Below are 23,530 nucleotides of genomic sequence, written 5' to 3'. Positions count from 1 at the left end.
TCTCTCAATTCTTTTATGCTCACACATAGATTTTGAGTCACTCTTTTCTTCTCACATTTAGGTTCACTCACCTCCCATGGGTCATTATTCTTTTGGCTTTTATAACTAGTGCCTCTTTTGCTTTTGCCTCTTTCTCAATTTTTTTTTTGTTTTCCCTACCACCTCACAAATTATTATTTGATCTTTAGGGACTGGAAATGTGTCATTCTTTGCTGGTCGTTCTTTCTCCTTGTCAGGTTTGTCATCTCTTGGCTTTTTCAGAGAAGATGGAGTAGAAGATGAGGAAGGATTTGAAGGATTACCTTGGTAAGAGGATGAAGTACCTTGGTAATGTTCACTGATTCGAGATCTCCTTTGGATTTGTGCTTCGATTGTCATTTCTTTCTTTAGTGTATCTTCAAGGTTTTTGTACCCTTGTAGATCAAGACGATCAGTGATGTTTGAGTTTAAGCCGACGATGAATCTTGACAAGGTGACTTCTTCTTTTTTGGTTATGTTAGCCCTATTAAGTAAGGACTGCATCTCCTTGTAGTAATCCTCAACTGAACTTCTACCTTGTCAAAGTTGGTGTAGTTGTTGTTTAACTTCTCGTGTATAATGTGTCGGTAGGAATCTGTTCCTCATGGTTTGTTTGAGGTCGGTCCAAGAAGTGATTGTTGGAATTTGGAAGTTCTGGATCTTTTTCCTTGTTTGCATCCACCAAGTTCGAGCAAATCCTTCAAATTGTATGGCGATGAGGTGAACTTGTTTAGCTTGGGGGCAGTCATGGTATGCGAACATGAGATCAACTTTTCCTTCCCATTCGATGTACCTGTCTGGATCGTTGTCTCCTTTGAAAGACGAGATCGTGAACTTTGGTTTTGTAAAGAGTTTGGGTGCTTGGAAACGTGGTTGTTCTCGCCCGGGTACCAAAAGTTCATCATTGTTTGGTCTTGGATTCTGGTTTGGTAGATCCAGTTGTGCTTCTTGTCATTCTCTCATGATTTCATCAAATCTTTCAACTTGAGTCGTGAGTCTGGAAAGTGTGGCTAAGATAGCCGTAAGTATCTTGTTGTTATTGTCGCCCATTCTGAAAGCATAACACTCAAAAGAAAATTTTAAAGTAAAATAAAAATAAAAGAAAGAAAATTCAACAAAGCAAGAAACCTCACAAGTCACTCCAAAAAAGTAACACAACGAGAGGCAAGTAAGCCGATCTTGTACTCTTTAAAACTCACTTTACCAAGTAGTCTTCCATAGTTCGTATCGGAGTTTGATTACTAGAAAAGATTATAAGAAAAACTTAAAAGTTCTAAGAGGCCAAACAAGGGTTAGACTCCAAGAGAACGAGAATGCAAAGAAGGAAGAAATATGCAAACTCTTTAGTCCTACTAACACAAGAAAGATAATGTGTTAGATAATGCAAAAGAAAATAAAAATAAAAAACAAAAGAACCTAAAGCACTAAGAGTAAGAAAAACAAGAACCAACCCAGAAACCTGGAAAACGCTGGATCAACTTGAGCAACATTTTTGAGGGGGTTACTGGTGTCCGAAAATTTTGGAAAAATTCTTGAATGTTTTTCGATGCGTCAAGAAACCACCTGTAAAATTTCAGAACCAAATACCTTCAGTAGTATCCAATGGACTCTGTTGAACGGTGAGTCCTCAAACAATCTATTTTTCTTGATCGCTTTGTTTGAAGGTTTCTTGACGTCCAAATATTCTTATTTTTGTGTAAATTATCTTCAATATATGAAGTTGCAATCTGGAAATTTTCACCACGAAATTCTTCCTGTAGAATTTTCAAGAAATTAGACAAGATCCTAGATTGAATCTGCCAATGAAATTTGAAGAATGTATTTGAAGGAACTAATGAACTTCGATTTGGGTGAATTTTGGACTGGAGATTTATATTAGGATGAATATGATATCTGAACAAAAATAAGCCCTAAATACCTTCGTTTGCAATTTTTTTGAAATTTTGGCTTTTGTGTTTTTTTTTTTGTTTTTTTTTTTTTTTTTTGTAAAAAAAATAGCAAACTAACAAGAAGGATTTGAATCTAAATTAAAATTAAATAAAAAGAACCTGAAACGACAAATCTTCTCCAGACCAGCTCCGTTGGGATACTTTGACGGTTTTGTGTGCAAGAACAAGCAAGATTGCTTACTTCTTTCCAAGAATCGGCCCAAATCTGATACCAATTAATATGGAAGCAGTGGCGGATTAATGAACGTTGCTCTTGTTGAAGAATCAAACCTAGAAAAGATATAGACTCGATGAAGAATAATAAGGGATGAATGGGGAAGGTGGCGGCAATAGATAGGGTTCTTTAGGGTTTATTTTTGGTGCTGGAAACAAGATTAAAAATAAGATTAAAAAAAAGATAAAGATAAGATAAAGTAATTGTAAATAAAATAAGATAACCAAGAAACCAAAAGATCTCCCTTATGAAGGTGAAAGGTAAAGATGATTGATGACGTGGATGGATATGTGGAAAATCGATGGATAATATCCTATCGAGCCCACCTAGTCGCAGTGAAAAGGAAAACATGATAATATGGCTCTAACCAACCCTCCTAGTCGCGATGAAAAGGCAAATTGGAGTGTGAAGATTAATCTCCCTCACAAGAACTTGAAAGAACTCAATGAGAAGAAGCTTCGAAGGCACAAGGCAATCAGCACTTGCAAAAACAAACTCTCGTTGTATTATTAATCAAATAAATCTTCCATTACAAAGTTTAATGAAGCCTCCTTTATATAGGGGCTGAGTTCTAAAGGTCCTTAATAACTAATGAATAAAATAATAATAAACTAAACATATCTTAACTCTAATTCCTAATAAAATAATAATAACTAAAGATAATATTTTTAACCCAACCTTAATTCCTAATAAAATAATAAATCTAATCCTAAAAGATAATGCATCATCCTATATTAAGTTATATTACAAATAATCAATAAAAATATTGAAAATTCGGAATATTTACAAAATCCCGTATAGGATTTTCTGCATGCACCGTCTTCAGTAAAATAGCCATATCTTGAGTTCTGATATCGGATTGATGCGATTAAAGAACCGTTGGAAAGATAAAAGATAGACGGTCGTATCTTTAGAATAAATCTTGACTAAATAAGATCCGAATCCATTCAAAAAGTCGTCGTAATTCTGCTTCTGTTCTGATCTTCTTTTCCAATGCTTGGACGAGTGGATCATTTGGAAGAGTTATTACTTCTTCCTTTGATGTGAGCCTTGTGATGCATGTATCATCCTCCATTTCTTCAAAAAGATTCGACCTCGAATATGAAACATTAAAGGGAGCAACATTAGAATCATTTAATGATTCATTCACATTATACTTACCGAATAGATATGCTTTGAATCTTCGAGACTTTGTTCTTCTAATAGGTTCGAGTAGAAACATTTGTCCAAAGAAGCATGTATTTTGGTCTCTGGTGCATGTATCAGGTGTAGACAGGGACTTGGACCCACTAGATATAGGATATAGGAACCATAAGTATCAATGGAAAGATAGAGGGTTGATGCTGCAAGTATTAATACTTTGTGAGTCGATAAAGTTACAGAGGACTAATTAAAAGAGATTAACTCTTAATTGAATCAATAAGCAAAAAGATTAAGCCTTGTAAAGCCAAGGCATTGGATATTTATATAATTGAATGGACTAGGCCGAATGGTTATGTATTTTTGTCCAAATGATGTTTTCTAAGAAAGTAGATGTTTCTTTATTGAATGTTTTTAACATTTGGTGATGAATGGATAAGTGTTGGTTTGACTAGCATTCTCTTAAGACCAAAGATGTGTTTTGGCTGAATGGTTGCCTTAGTTTGGCCCTTAAAGTACTTGGATAAGTGGTTTACATTGCTTGGCCAAAAAGGCTTATAGTTCTTCATTATTGGTGGCTAAATGAATGGTTGTGAGGGCTTGGTTAAGTAGTTGTAACTCCCGTGGGAGTTGGCGCCTTGTTTGACTTCAAAAGTGAGCACATGCTTCCTTAATGAATGCACATGACCCTAACCTATGCTGCTCCCTTGGCCACATGCTTCTAACATGGATCGGTTCATGCTAGGTAATGACTAGGTAGCTAAGTAAGCTAGTGAGCAAGTTAGAAGCTTAAGTAGATAGCTTGATATAGTGTAGGTAGATAGCTATGCACCTAGTGTCTCTCTAGCTACCTTAATTCCTCAACTCTACTATTGTAGTCCTCATCTACCTTCCAATTAATGTCAGCTACTCTCTAACTAGTGTCAGCTACCTTTCAACTCCTTTAGCTAACTGTGAGTTAGGATCATCATGATTGAGCTAAGGTCAGCAACTTATTTCTATTATGAACTATTCATGAGCTTCCATGCTTGCCTTTCAGCTATGCCAAGCTACCAAATGATGCATCCTGGATGTGTTTACCAAACAATGAATAGAAAATAAGGAAATTAGTAATGTGGGAGTTATAATTTAATCAACAACTTGATGCCACCTATGTCAACCATGCAAATGAGATAAGATGAGATAATAATGAATCCACGAGCTAATATAATCAAACTATAAGCTATGTATGAATATGAATGAGATATGAATTGATATAAATGAATAGCATAATCATGTATTAATCTAGGAATGAAGGTAAAACATAACAAATACATAGTATACACTTCTTATGGTAACGTAGGGCTTATTTCATGTAACTAATGAACTTGTAGCATTTTATATATCTTATCATGAAGGGATGGTAACTGATAAATAATAAAAAACATTAAGGTATTTAAGTAAGATAACTTCCCTAAATTATTTAGCCTTGGAATAGATAATAGGTCATTATGGCAATATATCTCGATCAAGTGTGGGTGTGCTTGTATAACCACCTCTTTTGGCCAAAGATGAAAAGATACGTTGAAAGAGTTTGTGAAAGCTGCCTTGTGTGCAAAAGGGTAAAATCAAAAGTCATGCCTCAAGGAAAGTACATGACTCTTCTCATTCCGACCATGCCGTGGGTTGATATTTCTATAGTCTTTCTGATGGGACTACCGAGAACCAAAACTAGAAAAGACTATATGTTTGTGGTGTTTGATAGATTGTAAAAATGGCTAATTTTATACCATGCCACAAGACCGATGACCATTCATGTTCCAAATTTATTATTTAAAGAAGTAGTAAGATTGCATGGACTTCCTCAGACAATTGTGTCAGATAGATATGTCAAGTTCTTAAGTCAGATTTGGAGACACTTTGGAGCATGGTGGGAATAAAATTTCTTTTCTCTATAACTTCTCAGCCACAAGCACACAGACAAACTGAAGTGGTGAATCATGTCTTATCAACACTTCGGAGGTCTATCATCAAAAAGAACATCAAGACTTGGGAGGAATGTCTACCACACGTGGAGTTTATATACAATTGATCTTTTCATTCAGCCTCAAAACATTCACCATTTGGGGTAGTGTACGATTCTAACACTCTAAATCCATTTTACTTACTCCCTTTACCTTGTGATATGATACATTCACCATACCACTTTGATAAAAAGGATGGACAAACTCTTTCATCTCGCTCAATTACAAGAAACCGAGCCAAGCTCTTAAGAGTCAAGGTTTAGATTGTAGTCCAGGCTTTCATCAGTAAATGGATACAAGTCCACATAGAGAGAGAATAATTTCAAGACGAAACTTATTCATCATTCCTCATAATACTATGTGGGCCTCCATAACCCAAGTTGAAGATAACTATGACCAAATTGCAAGATTCATGAAGATGGCCCTGAAATTAATTTCAATCCCCCTTAAATTACTAAAACCTTGTATAAAGTATCCATTGCTAGAATATAAAGCATGGATTACTTTTCCTATCTAGATTTTAGTTATTTAAGTTGTTTTTTATTATACTAGGATCAAACCCAAAGATGGTGATTGCTTGTAATGACAAAATGTATAAAAGCCTATAATTTCCATCATCATTATATGGTTGGCCCTCCGTTGTTTCATCATTCATTGCGCCCTTTCATCTTCTAGAAGGCTCATCCGAACCGTCCATCAAGCTAGAGGATTCATCATGATTTTAAAATCCTTGATTTTATCGCAACTATTGGATCAGGATCTTCATCAATGGCCATTATTCATGCAGCCAATTCTAGTACAATTAGGACATGTTTTTTTATTATTTTATTCCATTCTTAGGCTCTTATAAGTATTCCTCCTCACCTATATAAAGGAGGATCCCTTTATTGTTTGACACTTATTTTCTTTGAATAATAGTATAATGTCGAGTACATTTTTCCAATAGATGACTGCCTTGTGTCTTCGAAGCATCATTTCCTTTAAGTTATTCTATGTTTTTGAGAGAGAGAACTTCACACTCTGGTTTACCTTCTCATTGCGATTAGGAGGCTTGGTTAGAGTTGTGTTGTTGTAGTACATACCCATTTATCTTCCATCTCCATAACTTATTATCTTCATCCCTCATAATCATGCCGACATCCTCTCCCCATTATAAGGCTTTCATTAAGCGTAGACCCAACGAGGGTAAATTTTCAAATCAACTTTTACGAAGATCTGACTATCATAATTTTGATCTATTTTCTTCATTACAATTCTTATCTCGTTATATTTCCAACGAGTATTCATTCATCAAAATCCACCACAATAACCCCTTGTCATCCATCATAAGGGAAGTTAATCTAATTTCTTTATGACGTGTTTTTTTATTATCTTTTTTACCATTTTGTCCTTAAATTAAAATTATCTTTATTTTATTATCTTAACCTAATCTACTTGTCTTAATATCATCATTCAAAATACCTAATCCAAACATATTGATGCCATCCATATCATTCATCCATAATCTCGTTCTTTGATCGAGTCTAGAGCTTTCTAGGTTAAATTCCTCAGCAAAGTGCAACGATCACCCTCCGTTGTCCCTTTTCTATCAATCAAATAGTGAACCAAGATGGGAATGTGAAGGTTGAGTTTGCAAAGAAACTTCATTAACAAGTATGGGAGAACATTAACAAAAGAACTTGACAATATAAAAAACAAGCCAACAAGGGAAGGAGAAGGCTAACTTTTAAAGTTGGAATTTGAATTTGGGTTCACTTTAGGAAGTTAACGTTTCCAAATCAAAGGAAATCCAAGCTCCTACCTAGAGGATATGCTCCATTTCAAATTGTGGAAAATATCAATGATAATGCTATAGGTTAGATTTACCTACTGAGTTTTGTAAGGTAAGTGCTTCATTCAATGTGGTAGATCTCTCCCCATTTATAGAGAACAAATTGTTTAGAAAGAAATGATACAAGAACGTCCACACCTGATATAGAGGTGTTGCCATAAGGATCTATTACTCTTTTCAAGGCCAAACAATTCAAGGAAGTTCTTTTACATAAATGCCTTAATGCTTTTGATTCATTTGAGAAGTTACCAACTCTTTATGATATGATATAACATGTTATAGCCCCATATTTCCATACTTAACTTATACTATGCATTTGTTATGCATTACCTTCATTCCTAGCTTAATACATTGTTATATTATATATTTATATCATTGTTTAGCTCATGCATGATAATACCTAACTTATGAGTTGGTTTTGATGAATTTTGTATTCTTCCATAGCTATTACAGCTCAATTGCATGGTTAACATAGGCGGCAACAAGCTTTAGGATTGATTCTAGCTCACACATCACTTATATGATTTATTGCATTTATTTTCATAGGTAAGCACAAAGGTAAGCCATTACATGGAAGCTTGTCATAGCTAAGAGGCAAGCATGGTAGCTTATGTGTTGTATGGTACTCCTGCTGTGATTGTGGATATAGTGAGAGAGAAAATACCTATAAGAAGATGGGCTGAAATGGGGGGTTTAGTAATTGATGTCAAGGTGAAATAGTGGGTTATTTATGATGAATGTAAGAGAGAATGGCTGCTAAAGTGTTTGGGGCGTGGTGATTGGCTTATGAATGAATATGGAAGGATTAAAAGATATATTGGACAATTAAAGGAAGAAACTGGGTTATATTAAATATTAACACCAATCCTTATAAATTGAACAAGGGGTGATAATATAGGACTTAGACCACTTTGGTATTTTTAACCAAGATAATCAAAAGTATAAATGAAATAAGGGGTTGACACCACAAGATCCAAAGAAACTTTATTAGTCGATAAAAGTTCAACAAAACTCAAGAAAAGTGCAAAGCCTCACAAATACATTTGATATGTGGAGACAGATGCCTTACAAATGCCAAGGTATTATCAATTTATAGGAAATGAAGATATTTGGCCAAAAATACATGTGATGTTTTAGAAAAAAAACATTCTATTAATGTACATGATTTTTAAATGAAAAATTACAATGTTGTAAAGGTGAAAAAAACATGGCAATGGTTGGGTTAGGCTTGTCCCTCTTTTGGCCGAATGAAGGTGGTGTTTTGTCTCTTGAATTTATTCAAATAAATGGTGGAGAAATCCTTGGCCGAATGGTGTGTTGCTCTTCATCTTTGGTGCCCAAATGAGTGGTGGAGAGTGTTTGGTCGAATGGTGAGAAACCTCTTGGAGTTGGCACCCTTGATTGAATTCAAAAGGATATCACATGCTTCTTTAATGAATTCACATGACCTTGATTGAATGTGTTTATCCATGCTTTGTTATGGTGCATTCTTGGCCACTTGACTTGCACATGATGCATATGGTTTCTTGTGAGATGACATAGGTGGTTAGTGATCAAGTTAGCACCTTAGTAAGCTAGCTAGGTGACTGAGTAGCTTAGCTAGGCACCTAGTGTCACTATAGCTACCTTCAGCTGTCTTAACTTCTCAGCTACCATCCAACTAATGTTAAGCTACCTCAACTACCTTCCAACTATTGTCAGCTACTTTTTTGGTTTCACGAGATAAAGTGAGCTAATGTGAGTAGTAGTGAGCTGCCTTAAGTCTATTTTGAGCTGGTATAAGCTTTTATAAGTTAAGTGGTCAAAGGCTACCAAACTTCTATAACACCTATAAAGGCAAATTAATCATAAAGATGAGTTGTGAAACATAATTAAATGAATGTTATGCATATGATCACCTAAGTATGAGCAAATAATAACTTTAAATGCATAAGATCATCTAGCATATAATGTGTATGAATGACATGAGCTAAGATATGATGCACGATCATAAAATAGACTAATTAAAGATTTGAAATGCATGCCTACATATCTATATACATGACATTATATACTCCATAGCTTATAGTTGGAAATTCTTTGAATAAAACAAAGGTTTGTTTGCATTTGAGTGAAATAACTTCCCTGAATTGTTTGTCCTTTGATATTGAGATCGTCCCTTGAGGTAAGATTTCCAGATCAAGTTCTATGTGATCACATCATCCCCATTCTTTGAAGTGATTTGTCCCCAAATCACTATTTTCTTCAGAAAGAGTAAGATCCGAGACATTTAATGTTACACTTACTAAGTAATCTCCTCGTAGGTCAATCTTGTAAGCATTATCATTGATCTTCTCTACAACTTGAAATGGATTGTCTCCTCTTGGCATGAGTTTCGATTTGTTTTGATTTGGAAAATGTTATTTTTGAAAATTAACCCAAGCCAAACACCATCTTCAAAAGTTACCTTATTTCTTCCTTTGTCAGCTTGTTATTATATTGTTGTGTCCTCATTTCAGTGTGGTCCCATACTTGTTCGTGGAGTTTCTTGATGTATTCAATATTTTCCTCGCCATATTTGCTGGTCATGTGTTCAAACAAAAAAGGTATTAAACCCAAAAGAGTTAAGGGATTGAAACCATACACTACCTCGAATGGAGAATGCTTGGTGGTTGAATGCTTTGCTCTATTGTTAAACTCCACATGGGGAAAATATTATTCCCATGCATTGATGTTTTTCTTGACAATTGCTCTAATTAATATTGAGAGTACTCAATTCACTACTTCTATTTGTCCATCAGTTTGAGGATCAAAAGTTGTTAAAACAGCAACTTAGTCCCGATCTTGCTCCATAGTGTCCTCTAGAGGAGACTAAGGAATTTGACTTCCCTATATGAGACTATGATCCTCATAACTCCATACAAACGCACCACTTCTTTAAAGAATAGATTGGATATATGAGTAGTATCATTTGTTTTATAGTATGGAATAAAATTAGCCATTTCGGAGAACCTATCCATCACCACAAAGATAGAATCTCGGTAGTTCTTGGTTCTTGGCAACCCAAGTATGAAATACATAGAGATATCACCCTATGCCATGTTAGGTATGGGAAGAGGTGTGTATATTCCAAGAGGCATGACTCTTGACTTGGCTTGCTTGCAAACAAGACACCATTCACAGACCCTCTCGACATCCCTTTTCATCTTTAGCCAAAAGAGATGTTCTTTCAAAGTGCTAAGTGTTTTTTCAATTCCAAAGTGTCCCATGACTCCTCTTCATGTGCCTCCTTAGTTAGCAAGTCTCGTAGGGATCCTTATGTGATACATGCACCATACACCCTAAAGCTAAGGATGATGAATTTACTATACCACTTGGCCCTATCACACGAGGTCGGACCAAACTTCTTAAAGACAAGCTTTAAATCGCAGTTCAAGCATTCATCCGTAAGGGTCTAATAGCAGTAGATTTGCAACAACGTTTTGAAGGGTATCCAGTTGTTATCCGGTCAATATGTCTTCTGGAGATACAACCGTCAGTCTCTTATCTTTCCAATTGAATCGCATCAATCCGATATCAGGAACTCAAGATATGACCATTTTACTGAAGGTGGTGCATGCAGGAAATCCTATACGGGATTAATACGTGATTTTGTAAATATTATGAATTTTCAATATTTATATTGATTATTTGTAATATAATTTAATGTATAATGATCAATTATATTTTAGGATCAGATTTATTATTTTTATTAGGAATTAAGGTTGGGTTAAAACAATATTTTTAGTTATTATTATTTTATTAGAAATTAGAGTTAAAACATGTTTAGCTTATTATTATTTTATTCTCTAGTTATTTAGGACCTTTAGGATTCGGCCCCTATATAAAGGAGGCTTCAATCAACTTTGTAAATCATATTTCTTTGATTAATAATACAACGAGAGTTCTTTTTTGCAAGTGTTGATTGCCTTGTGCCTTCGAAGCTTCTTCTCCTGGAGTTCTTTCAACTTCTTGTGAGGGAGATTAATGTTCACACTCCAATTTACCTTTTCATTGCATCTAAGAGGGTTGGTTAGAGCCATATTATCGTGTTTGCCTTTTCATTGCGACTAGGAGGGCTCGATAGGACATTATCCATCGATTTTCCACATATCCATCTACGCCATCAATCATCTTGATGTAGGCTGATCTACACGCTCTGATGGAAGAGAGTAGATAGACTTATTGTGTCCCGATCTAGGATTGGCAAGTACTGATGTCCTTGAATTATAAGTTTGGCTGCAACAAAGATAACAAAAGGAAGATGATTAATAAAGGAAGAATAAATGAAATAATAAAGATAAGAAATGAAATGAAATAAAAAAAGGATAGAGATGGTTGTGAAATTGATGGTCCTGATGGATGATGTTGATGAAATGGAGATGGTGATGATGTTGTATCTCAAGCACGCCAAAGATGAAACAATGCTAAAGAGCACAATCCCGATCTTCACAAACTTACTTGAGGGGTGGTGATACTGTCTTCAACCCTCTAGATATTAATCTAAGAATTTTGGAATCAGATGGAAGGAATGACGCCACAAGTACAGGAATTATACTTTTTTTATCGATAAAGTTCACAAAGAACTTTGAAGAGAAATTAACTCACAAGAGAAATTTTATATATGAGATGTGATGAGTACAAATGATGGCAAGCCTCTCAATTTATAGGAAATGAGAGGGTTTGGCTGAATGGTTACATAATGTTTCGGCTAGATACATGACTTTAGGAGGATACATAATGCTTCAAAATGAAAGAACATGTCTACAGGCTTGGTGTTTGTTCGGCTAACCCTTCATAAAGAGACTTGATGTTTTGGTAATGATGAGGGAACATCTCCCTTGGTCGAATAGTGATATGTCTCCTTAAATTTTCGCCAAATCTCACATGTGCAAGGCATGGGGGTGTGGCCGAATAGTAATAGATCTCTATATCATGTCTCTTGGTGTTTTAAGCCTCCAATGTTTGCAATTTCTTCACTCACGTGCTCTTGGATGAAAAGGCATCTTTATGGGCAGCATCATTCATGGAAGGTCACAATGTTTTGGAAAGGTAACCCTTCATGTTTGAGCTACTTCTGGTGTAAATGAGCTAAAGGTAATATGGCCATCGGTGTCTTGTAGCATGGTGAACATTATGGCAACTCCTTGTGAAAAGGTACCCTTTGAGGTGGCAACTATTCGTGAAAAGATACAATTTCACAAATTTTGACTTAAGACATATTTGAAGTGTCCTAAGTGGTTATGTGATGGTGTAGCTCCCCAGCTGAAATGAAGTCATCTTGTAGCTCAAATCTTCAGCTCAATCCAGCTATGAGCTCATGGCCTCTAAATAACTTTTCACCAATTTCTCCTTATGCTCTCCTAATCGTTCCCATGTAAGTTTCCTTATTGTTGCATGCTCCATTTATATCCAATGTAGCTCCCAAGTATTGGCCGAATATGCCTACATGCATAACATAAGAAATAAACTAAGTATATAAACTTATATAATGTGTAAAATATAATAACTTATATCTCATATATTAATGATTAAGTTATTATAACAACCATAGATATAATATATATGAAAATAACTATATTAAAACATTTGAAATAAACATATATATGTGTAAAGTTAGAGAGTTTCTTCCCTTATAAGGGTGGAATAGCCGTTGTAAACATGATGTTGAATTGGATCACATCACATCTTTACCGTTCACTTTCATAAGGGAGATCTTTTGATTTCTTGGTTATTTTTCTTTATTTTCAATTTCTTTATCTTGTTTTAATCTTGTTTCTTATCTTGTTTCCAGTACCAAAAAGAAACCCTAAAGAACCTTAGCTATTGCCCCACCTTCCCTATTCATCCCTTATTATTCTTCATCGAGTCTAGAGCTTTTCTAGGTTTGATTCTTCAAGAGCAACATTCATCAATCCTCCACCGCTTCCCTATCAATTGGTATCAGATTTGGACCGATTCTTGGAAAGAAACAAGCAATCTTTCACACAAAACCGTTAAGGTATCCCAATGGAGCTAGTTCAGAGAAGATTCATCGTTTCAGGTTATTTTTATTTAATTTTAATTTAGATTCAAATCATTCTTGTTAGTTTGCTATTTTTTTAAAAAAAATAAGAAAAACCAAAAAGCCAAAATTTCAAAAAAATTGCAAACGAAGGTATTTAAGGCTGATTTTCTCAAGATATCATATTCATCCTAATAAAATCTTCAGTATAACATTCACCCAAATTGGAGTTCATTAAAGCCTTCAAATACATCCTTCAAGTTTCATCGGCAGATTCGGTCTAGGATCTTGTCGAATTTCTTGCAAATTCTAAAGGAGGAATTTCATGGTTAAAATTTCTAGATTTCAACATAATATATTGAAGATCATTTACACAAAAAATAAAAACCTTTGGAGATCAATAACACCTTCGAACAACGTGATCAAGAAAAATATATTGTTTGAGGAATCACCGTTTAACGGAGTCTACTGGATACTACTGAAGGTATTTAGTTATGAAATTTTACAGGTGGTTTCTTGACGCATAGAAAGACATTCAAGAATATTTTCAAAATTTGTGGACACCAGTAACACCCTCAAAAACGTTTCTCAAGTTCATCTAGCGTTTTCCAGGTTTTTGGGTTGGTTCTTTTTTGCTTGGACTCTTAGTGCTTTAGGTTCTTTTGTTTTTTCCTTTTTATTATTCTTTTTCATTATCTAACACATTATCTTTCTTGTGTTAGTAGGGCTAAATAGTTTGCATACTTCGTCCTTCTTTGCATTCTCGTTCTCTTGGAGTATAACCCTTTTTTGGCCTCTTAGAGCTTTTAGGTTTTTCTTATCGCCTTTGCTAGTAATCAAACTCCGATACGAACTGTGGAAGATTGGCCTACTTGCCTCTCGTTGTGTTACTTTCTTGGAGTGACTTGTCAAGTTTATTGCTTTGTTGAATTTACTTCTTTTTATTTTTATTTTACTTTAAAATCTTCTTTTGAGTGTTATAATTGCAGGATAGGCGACAATAACAATGAGACACTTACGGCTATCTTAGCCACACTTGAACGACTCACAACTTAATTTGATCAACTTAACAATGCCTTGAGAGAACGAAAAAAATACAACTGGGTCTACCAAACCAGAATCTAAGGCCAAACAATTATGAACTTTTGGCCCCCAGGCGAGCACAACCATGATTTTAAGCACCCGAACTCTTTGCAAAGTTAACGATCCCGTCTTTTAAAGGAGAATATGATCCAGACAAGTACATCGATTGGGAAGGAAAAGTTGATCTCATGTTTGCATACCATGACTGCCCCAAACTAAACAAGTTCCCGTCATCACCTTGGAATTCGAAGGATATGCTCACACTTGGTGGACGCAAACAAGGAAAAAGATCGACAACTTCCAAATTCAACCAATCACTTCTTGGATCGAACTCAAACACGCCATGAGGAACCAATTCCTACCGACACATTATACACGAGAAGTTAAACAATGTCTACACCGACTTTGACAAGGTAGAAGTTCAGTTGAAGATTACTACAAGGAGATGCAGTCCTTACTCAATAGGGCTAACATAACCGAAGAGGAAGAGGACACCATGTCAAGATTCATCGTCGGCTTAAACTCAAACATCATTGATCTTCTTGATCTCTATGGATATGAAAACCTTGAAGATACACTAAAGAAAGCAATGACAATCGAAGCACAAATCCAAAGGAGATTTCGATTCAGAGAACATTACAAAGGTACTTCATTCTCTTACCAAGGTAATCCTTCAAATCCTTCCTTATCTTCTACTCCATCTTTTCAAAAAAAGTTGAGAGATGACAAACCCGACAAGGAGAAACAACGACCAGCAAAGAATGAGACACTTCCAGCCCCTAAAGATGACACCCGAGCAAGAGACATTGATGTAAGGTGAATCTACACACTTTGATGAAAAGAGTATATAGCCTTATTATGTCCCGATCTAGGATTGACAAGTACTGATGTCCTTGAATTTATAAGTTTGGGCTGCAAAATAAGATAAGAAATGAATGATTAATAATGGAATTAATAAAGGGGATAATAATATAAGTAATGAAAAGAAATAATAAGAATGAAATGAAATAAAGAAAGGATAGAGATGGTTACGGAATTGATGGAAGAGATGGATGATGGTGATGATGAAATGGCAATGGTGGTGATATTGTATCTCAAACAGGCAAAAGAGGAAACTATGCTATGAAGCACAATCCCGGTCTTCACAAACTTGCTTGAGGGGTGGTGATAGTGTCTTCAACCCACTAGATAACAATCTAGGAATTTTGGAATCAGGATGGAAGGAATGACGCCACAAGTATAGGAACTATACTTGTTTAATCGATAAAGTTCACAAAGAACTTTGAAGAGAAATAACTCACAAGAGTATATTTTATATAAGAGATGAGATGATTACAAATTATGGCAAGCCACTCTATTTATAGGAAATGAGAGGGCTTGGCCGAATGGTTACATGATGTTTCGGCTTGATACATGACTTTATGAAGATACATAATGCTTTAAAATGAAAGATTAAGTTATTTGGGCTTGTGATGGTTCGGCTAACCCTTTATAAAGGGGCTTGATGATTCAAATAAGGATGGGAAGACATCTCCCTTGGCCGAATGGGTATGCTTGTTCATCTTGGCGCCATTTTCTCCCCATGGCCGAATGGTGATGTGTCTTCTCATGTTTGGCGCCAAAAGGTTCTCATGTGCATGGAATATGTGTGGCCGAATAGGCATGGAGCTCTATATTATGTCACTTGGTGATTTAAGCTTCCATTGTTTGTAATTTCTTCAACAACGTGCTCTTGGATGATAAGGCATCTTCATGGGCAGCATCATTCATGAAAGGTCACAATGTTTGAGAAAGGTGTCCCTTCATATTTGATCTACTTATGGTGTGAATGAGCTAAAGGTGAGCTAGCCATAGGTGACTTGTAGCATGATGAACATTATGGAAGTACCTAGTGAAATGGTTCCTCTTAAGATGGAAACTATTCGCGAAAAGGTACGTTTTCACAAATTTTAACTTAGGACATATTTGAAGTGTCCTAAGTGGTGATGATGATGGTGCAGCTCCCTAGCTGAAATAAAGTCATCTTGTAGCTCAATTCTTCAGCTCAATCCAACTATGAGCTCAAGGCCTCAAAACAACTTTTCACCAAATTGCTCCTTATGCTCTCCTAATCGTTCCCATGTAGGTATCCTAGTTGTTGCATGCTCCATTTAGCTCCAATGTAGCTCCCAAGTGTTGGCTGAATATGCCTACATGCATAACATAAAGAAATAAACTAAGTAAATGAACTTATAGAATGTATAATATAAGGATGTGTACTATAGTATATTATGATAACTCATATTTCACATATTAATGGATAAGTTATCATCATAATAACTATAGATATAATATATGTAGATAAAATAACTATAAAATAAGCATGTATATGTGTAAAGTTAGAAAGTCTCTTCCCTTGTAAGGGTGGAATATCCATGATGCTGATTTGGATAACATCAGACATCAAGTGTTTAAATGCTTAGGAAGAGGTCATATCAGCCGTAATTGTCCAAACACGAGGACTCTAACCATACTAGGTGATGGATCTTATAATTCTGGCTACGATGATGACACCCCCGACATTCCAACACATACCGAAGCCAAAGAAGATAGTGATGACTATGGAAGCGATGAGTACAATGACACAATCTTAGTTATCCGCCATACCTTGAACATCCAAGCATCCGACGAGTCTGACATACAACGTTCCAACATCTTCCACATACGCTGCCTAATCAAGGAACAACCATTATCCATCATCATTGACAATGGTAGTTGTGTCAACGTCATTAGCTCCAACGTTGTTGAATCACTCAAACTTCCTTACCAACGACATTCGAAACCTTATTGCTTACAATGTCTTAATGAAAGTACCGAGATGAAGGTGGTTAAACAATGTCTCGTTAATATCAAGATGGGAAAGTATTGTGACGACGTATGGTGTGATGTAATTCCGATGCAAACATCCCACATTCTCCTAGGACGTTCTTAGCAATACGACAACGACGTCACATATTATGGCCGAAAGAACACTTACACAATTCCAATAAAAGGTAAAATATTTCAACTTAACCCTCTACCCCCCAAAGAGATTCTCATAGATCAACAACGAATTCTCAAGGAGATAGGGAACTTGAAAAAAAAGGCAAAAGAGGTCACAACTGATAAAATCCAAACAAATGACCCATAGGTGGTGAGTGAACCTCAATGTTAAAATAAAAGTGTCTCAAAACATTTATACGAGTGCAAAAGACATGAGAGAGACCCTTTTTCAAAATAGGCTGTGCATTCTAGTCCGTTTCAAGGACTCCATTTTATCAACTATCACTAACATCACAGATTTACCTAGTGTATTTTATTCTCTATTGAAGGAGTTTCAAGATGTCTTAAGCAACCCACCGGATGGTTTACCACCTACAAGAGGAATCGAACATCAAATCGACTTCATCCCTGGATCAACCATACCAAACCGCCTCACTTACAGATGCAATCCTGAGGAAACGAAGAAATTGGAAAGACAAATAGATTCATTGTTACATAAAGGACACATTCATTAGAGTCTTAGTCCTTGTGTGGTTCCCGTCATCCTAGTTCCAAAGAAAATGGCACATTCCAAATGTGTGTAGATTACCGACCTATCAATCGGATAACAATCAAGTATAGGCATCCTATTCCACGCCTAGATGATATGTTGGATGAACTACATGGTGTAAGTATCTTCACCAAAATTGACTTGAAGAGTGGTTACCATCAAATTCGAATAAAAGAAGGTGACAAATGGAAAACAACATTCAATACAAAGTTCGGCTTGTATGAATGGCTTGTTATGCCCTTTGGACTCACAAACGCTCCAAGCACCTTCATGAGATTAATGAATCACATTCTTAAGGAGTTTATAGGTAAATTTGTTGTCGTTTACTTTGATGACATTCTTATATACTCATCTTCTCTTGATTCTCATGTCATTCACGTTCGAATGGTTCTCGAATTTCTTCGACAAGAACATTTATATGCTAACATGGATAAGTGTGTGTTTTATAGTGATAAGCTTATGTTTTTAGGCTTTATAGTTAGTGTACAGGGTATCCATGTAGATAAAGAGAATGTCAAGGCAATTCAAGAATGGCCCACGCCTACTTCCATCACCGAGGTAAGATCTTTTCATGGTTTAGCAAGTTTCTACCATCTCTTTGTCAATGATTTCTCAACCATTACTGCACCATTAACCGAGATCATCAAAAAGTCAGTTGAATCCAAATAGGGACCACTACAACAAAAAGATTTTGAACTTCTTAAAGATAAGTTATGTTCTGCCCCTATTCTTCGTCTTCCCAATTTTTCTAACACCTTTGAGCTAGAATGTGATTCTTCAGGCATAGGCATTGGTGTCGTCCTCATGCAAGAAAGACAACCTATCACTTACTTTAGTGAAAAGTTAAAAGGTGCACAATTGAACTACTCTACCTACGACAAGGAACTTCTTGCACTCGTCCGAGCACTCGAAGTGTGGCAACACTATCTTCTCCCTAAAGAGTTTGTCATTCACACGGACCATGAATTACTCAAATGGTTAAATGGACAAGGTAAGTTAAACAAACGACATGTTCGATGGGTTGAGTTCATTGAATCTTTTCCTTACATCATCAAATACAAACAAGGGAAAGATAACATCGTAGTTGATGCATTATCTCGACGATACACACTTATCACTCAAATTCATGCTACTGTTATGGGTTTTGCACATATTAAAGAACTTTATCCTAACGATCCAGATTTTTTTGAGATTTATAAACAATGTGTAAAAGGTGCTTTTAACAAGTTTTATCTTGTAGATGGCTTTCTTTTTCGCATGAACAGGTTGTGTATACCATAAGGCTCTTTGCGAGAGTTCTTGGTTCACGAGTCACATGCCGAAGGACTCATGGGACACGTCGATGTTCACAAAACACTCGATATGGTCATGGAACACTTCTTTTGACTGCACATGCGTAAAACAGTGGAAAAGATTTGATGTAAGGTGTTTCCACCTTAATGATTGATTGTGGATCTAGGAAGGAAGCAAAACAACCTGCATAAGATAACGCTGTAAATGGATAGTTAAAAGTCATAAAGGTGATGGTAAATGGTCGGTTTAAGGGATGATAGAGAAGGCGTTTGGTTGTGGTTATGAAATGGTTTATGAAATAATGGAATGGTAAATATGATAGTATCTTAAGGAAGACTCAAAGAAGAACCAATGTTAAAGAACAAAGACCCATACTTTATATTGCTTCAATAAGGGATGATAAATAAGGAATGAATAGTATCTCAGAAGAACCAGTGCTATAAAGAGCAAAGATCCAGCCTTACAAATCATTATAAGGGATGGTAAATAGGACTTTGACCAGCTATCTATAAAGAGATAGGAACCCACAAGTATCAAGGTGAATAGAATGATGCCATAAGTAACAAGTTACATGATAAGTCGATAAAAGTCACAAAGGACTCAATAAGAGAAAACTCTCAAGTTTAATTTCAATTCAAAGTTGTGTTTACAATGCAATATGAAAGCCATTTATAGGAATTAAAACATACATGGACGTAAGTTACATTTGCATGGCCGAAGGTTCCATTATAATTGGCCAAATGTTGCTTTGTTGATGTGGCACTCTTAGGCATATAATCCAAACATATTTTGAGCATGATTTTCATGCATAAATTCGGTCAAATGGATGAGGAAAGTACCTTGGCCGAATCCTCCCTTCAAGTGATGGCTAGTGGAGACAAGCATCTTTGCAAGAACATGGGTTGTTTGTAGTGGAATGCCAAGTCACACACATGGGTTGTTTCTTAGGTGCAATTGTGTGTAGGATTTGTAGCATCAAAGTGGCATGAATTGTCTTCTTCTTAAGCTTGATTAGGTGGGAATTAATTATCAAAGACAGAGGATGGTGGATATGATGCATTTCCAGCCGATTTAATCTCCCAAGCTGCCCACGATCGGGTTATGTCTTCTTAAGTGTTGCCACCATGTATCATTCTTTAATAGTCCTCATTGCCGTTTTTTGTGGGCTGGAAAAGTCTTGAAAGTGCTTCAACACGCTACTCAACATATGCCATATTTTAATACCCTTTGTTGCCATGTTTTGTGAGTGGAATTTATCTTCTAATGTTTCACTAAACTTTCCAGCCTGGGGCAGATTATTAATGTTCCTACACATGCAAAATAGCAAGTTATTTTAATGATATGGTTCTGTTATGAATGAGAACAAGTGCTGCCATGTTTGTCCTTGTGCTTGGTAAACCATGGTTGCATCAAATGAACAACACGTGAAAATCTTAAAAGATGAATGCAATGAACTAAATCAATGATATGTTGTTATGTGAATGCTTAACATGAATAACACGTGAAAAAACATAAGTATTAAAATGAATGCATGGATTTACACGAAATGCATGTATGCTGTTATGATATATGCTAATGCATAACACGTGAACATCTTAAATGTTAAAATAAATGCAAAACTAATATAGTAGTATGCGTGACATGATATGAAAATGAGATAACTATGAATGCATGTGCATTGAATGAAATATAAAGATGTGAATTAATAAGTAATGCATGAATATGGTATTCATAAATGATAAATGGAAACATGTAGAAATAATATCCTAAGAAATGATATGTAACCATAGCATATATTTCAATGTTATGAATAACATGATCAACAAAGCATATGATAATAATATGATAATTAATATGTAAGTGCACGCTTATGATGGAATAAAATGCATAAAGGATATAACATAAGATAGGATAAGGAAGAACTCCCTTAGGAATGGAAATGAAAAACGTCCATGGAATTATCAAGTCATGGAGATAATTGGAGCTAGTTATGATCGTATCAAGATTTGTGCATCATGCATCACGTGCAAACAAGCAAAGTCAAAGGTAAATCCTAATGGTTTGTACATGCCTTTACCGATTTCTTCTTCTCCTTGGATCGATTTATCGATGGATTTTATACTTGGCTTACCCCGCACTAAGAAAGGACGAGATAATATTTTTGTGGTTGTGGACAGATTCTCAAAGATGGCACACTTTATTCCTTGCCATAAAATGAACGATGCCACACACATTGCTAATTTATTTTTTCGAGAAATAGTTTGCCTTCAAGGTATTCCTCGTACCATTGTGTCCGATCGTGACACTAAGTTCATAAGCCACTTTTAGAAGGTATTATAAGGTAAGATTGGCACAAAACTTCTCTATTCCACTTCTTTTCATCCTCAAACCGATGGAAAACCGAAGTAATAAAGCGGATTCTAGGATCAATTCTAAGAACGGTGGTAGGTAAGAATACTCGTAATTCGGAAGAATGTTTACCTTTTGTTGAGTTTTCTTATAATCGATCCATTCACTCCACAACAAGTTATTCTCCATTCGAAATAGTTTATGGTTTTAACCCATTAACTACTTTGGATCTTATTCCCTTACCTATAGATCAGGTTGCCAGATTAGATGGTGGAAAGAAGACTTCCCTTGTCAAAGACATTCATGCCAAAGCCAAACTCAAGATGGAGAAAACCTACGAGGCAATTGTAAACCGAGTTAACAAGGGCCAACGACATGTCACATTTGAACCAGGAGATTGGGTTTGGGTTCACATGAGAAAAGAGAGGTTCCCGACACAAAGGAAATCCAAGCTAGACCGACGAGGCGATGGCCCATTCCAATTCCTTGAACGAATCAATGAAAATGCCTACCGCATTGATCTTCCCAGTGAGTATAACGTGAGTGCATCCTTTAATGTTTTTGACTTATTGATACGATCCAAACTAGCTCCAACTTTCTCCATGACTTGAACACATCATGGATGTTATTCAAAGCTGATTTTAAGGGAGTACTTTCTAACCTTATCTTATATTATATCATTTATACATTCTATTCTATCATAATCATGCATTCACATATTAGTGTAAATTATCATATCATTCATACCATCCTATGTTTAGTTCATCATGTTTTGCATATCATTCAAATCTACGCTATGATTACATATCATTTCTTGGGATATTATTATTACATGTTTCCATTTATCATTTATTATGAATACCATTTATATGATATTCATACATATAACATATCCACATGTTTATATTAATTGCTACACAATGATACTTCAAGCATGTTATTGTTTCATATTCGTGTTGCATTCATCTAAGTATGTTTCAATACATTCATGACATGGCAGCATGCTTAATCATTAATTTGTTAGCTCATTTGCATTCATTTCAGCTCCTAAGTCATATACATTAGCTCACACATATTATATGATGATATATTTACCTCATGTCATGCAATCATAGCTCACAATACCATAATCATGCATGGAAGCTAAGTATTTAGCTCATACAAGCTCAATGCCTTTGATTTACCTTATTTTATTTGCACATGTAGGTACATAGAAGCATGGCACACATTGGGGTAGCTTGTTGGAGTATTTGGGGATCGATATACAACTCATAAATAGCTCACAAAAATCATGGCAGCTCGTAGAACACAATGGGAGCTTCAACTTAGCTGGAGGAGCTAGCATGTAGTTGAACTTAGCTGGAGGAGAGCTTTGGACCAAATTACTGAAAAGTGGACTAAAGGTAGCTGGAAGTAGCTGGGAGAGTAGCTGAGGAGATGAGAAGACCAACTCTAGTTAGCTTGAGTTCATCAAGTTATGACTCACCTAGTTAGCTACCAAGACACTAACCTAGCTTACCTTGAAGCTAGTTCATCTCTACGCTGCCCATGGACTTCAAGACATCATCCTATGGTTGCAACCTCACCAAAGCATTGCAATAAGACCCATGTGCATTCAAGTAGGCTGCCATGTGCATCATTCATGCATGTGGACTCCATGTGAAATCAAATTGATACCAAAACACCAAGGGATGTTTCCTATTCGCCCAAATAACTTCCAAATGCATTCATATCATCCTTAGGGCCGAACCAACGCATAACCATTCGGCCAAGAGCATGTATTTTCATTAAAGTCTTGTTTTTTCATTAAAAATCAAGTCATTTTAGGAAGGTACAAGGGCTGGCCGAACCAACATGTACCTATTCGGCCAAGTCCCTTCAAAAACTATAAATAGGCTTTCCTATTTCATTTGTAATCAGACCATTTTGATTAATATAAGTGAGATTATTCTCTTCCTTAAGTCCTGGTGACTTTTATCGACTTATTAAGTATTTTATACTTGTTGCGTCAACCCCTTTCTTTTCATCTTGATACTTCTGGTTCATAGTTCATATAA

This window comes from Hibiscus syriacus, unplaced genomic scaffold, assembly GCF_006381635.1.
Source record: "Hibiscus syriacus cultivar Baekdansim isolate YM2019G1 unplaced genomic scaffold, ASM638163v2 tig00111000_pilon, whole genome shotgun sequence".
In the NCBI taxonomy this organism is placed as follows: Eukaryota; Viridiplantae; Streptophyta; class Magnoliopsida; order Malvales; family Malvaceae; genus Hibiscus; species Hibiscus syriacus.
The sequence above is the reverse complement of the archived record's forward strand: the minus strand, read 5'-3'. Positions refer to the sequence as shown.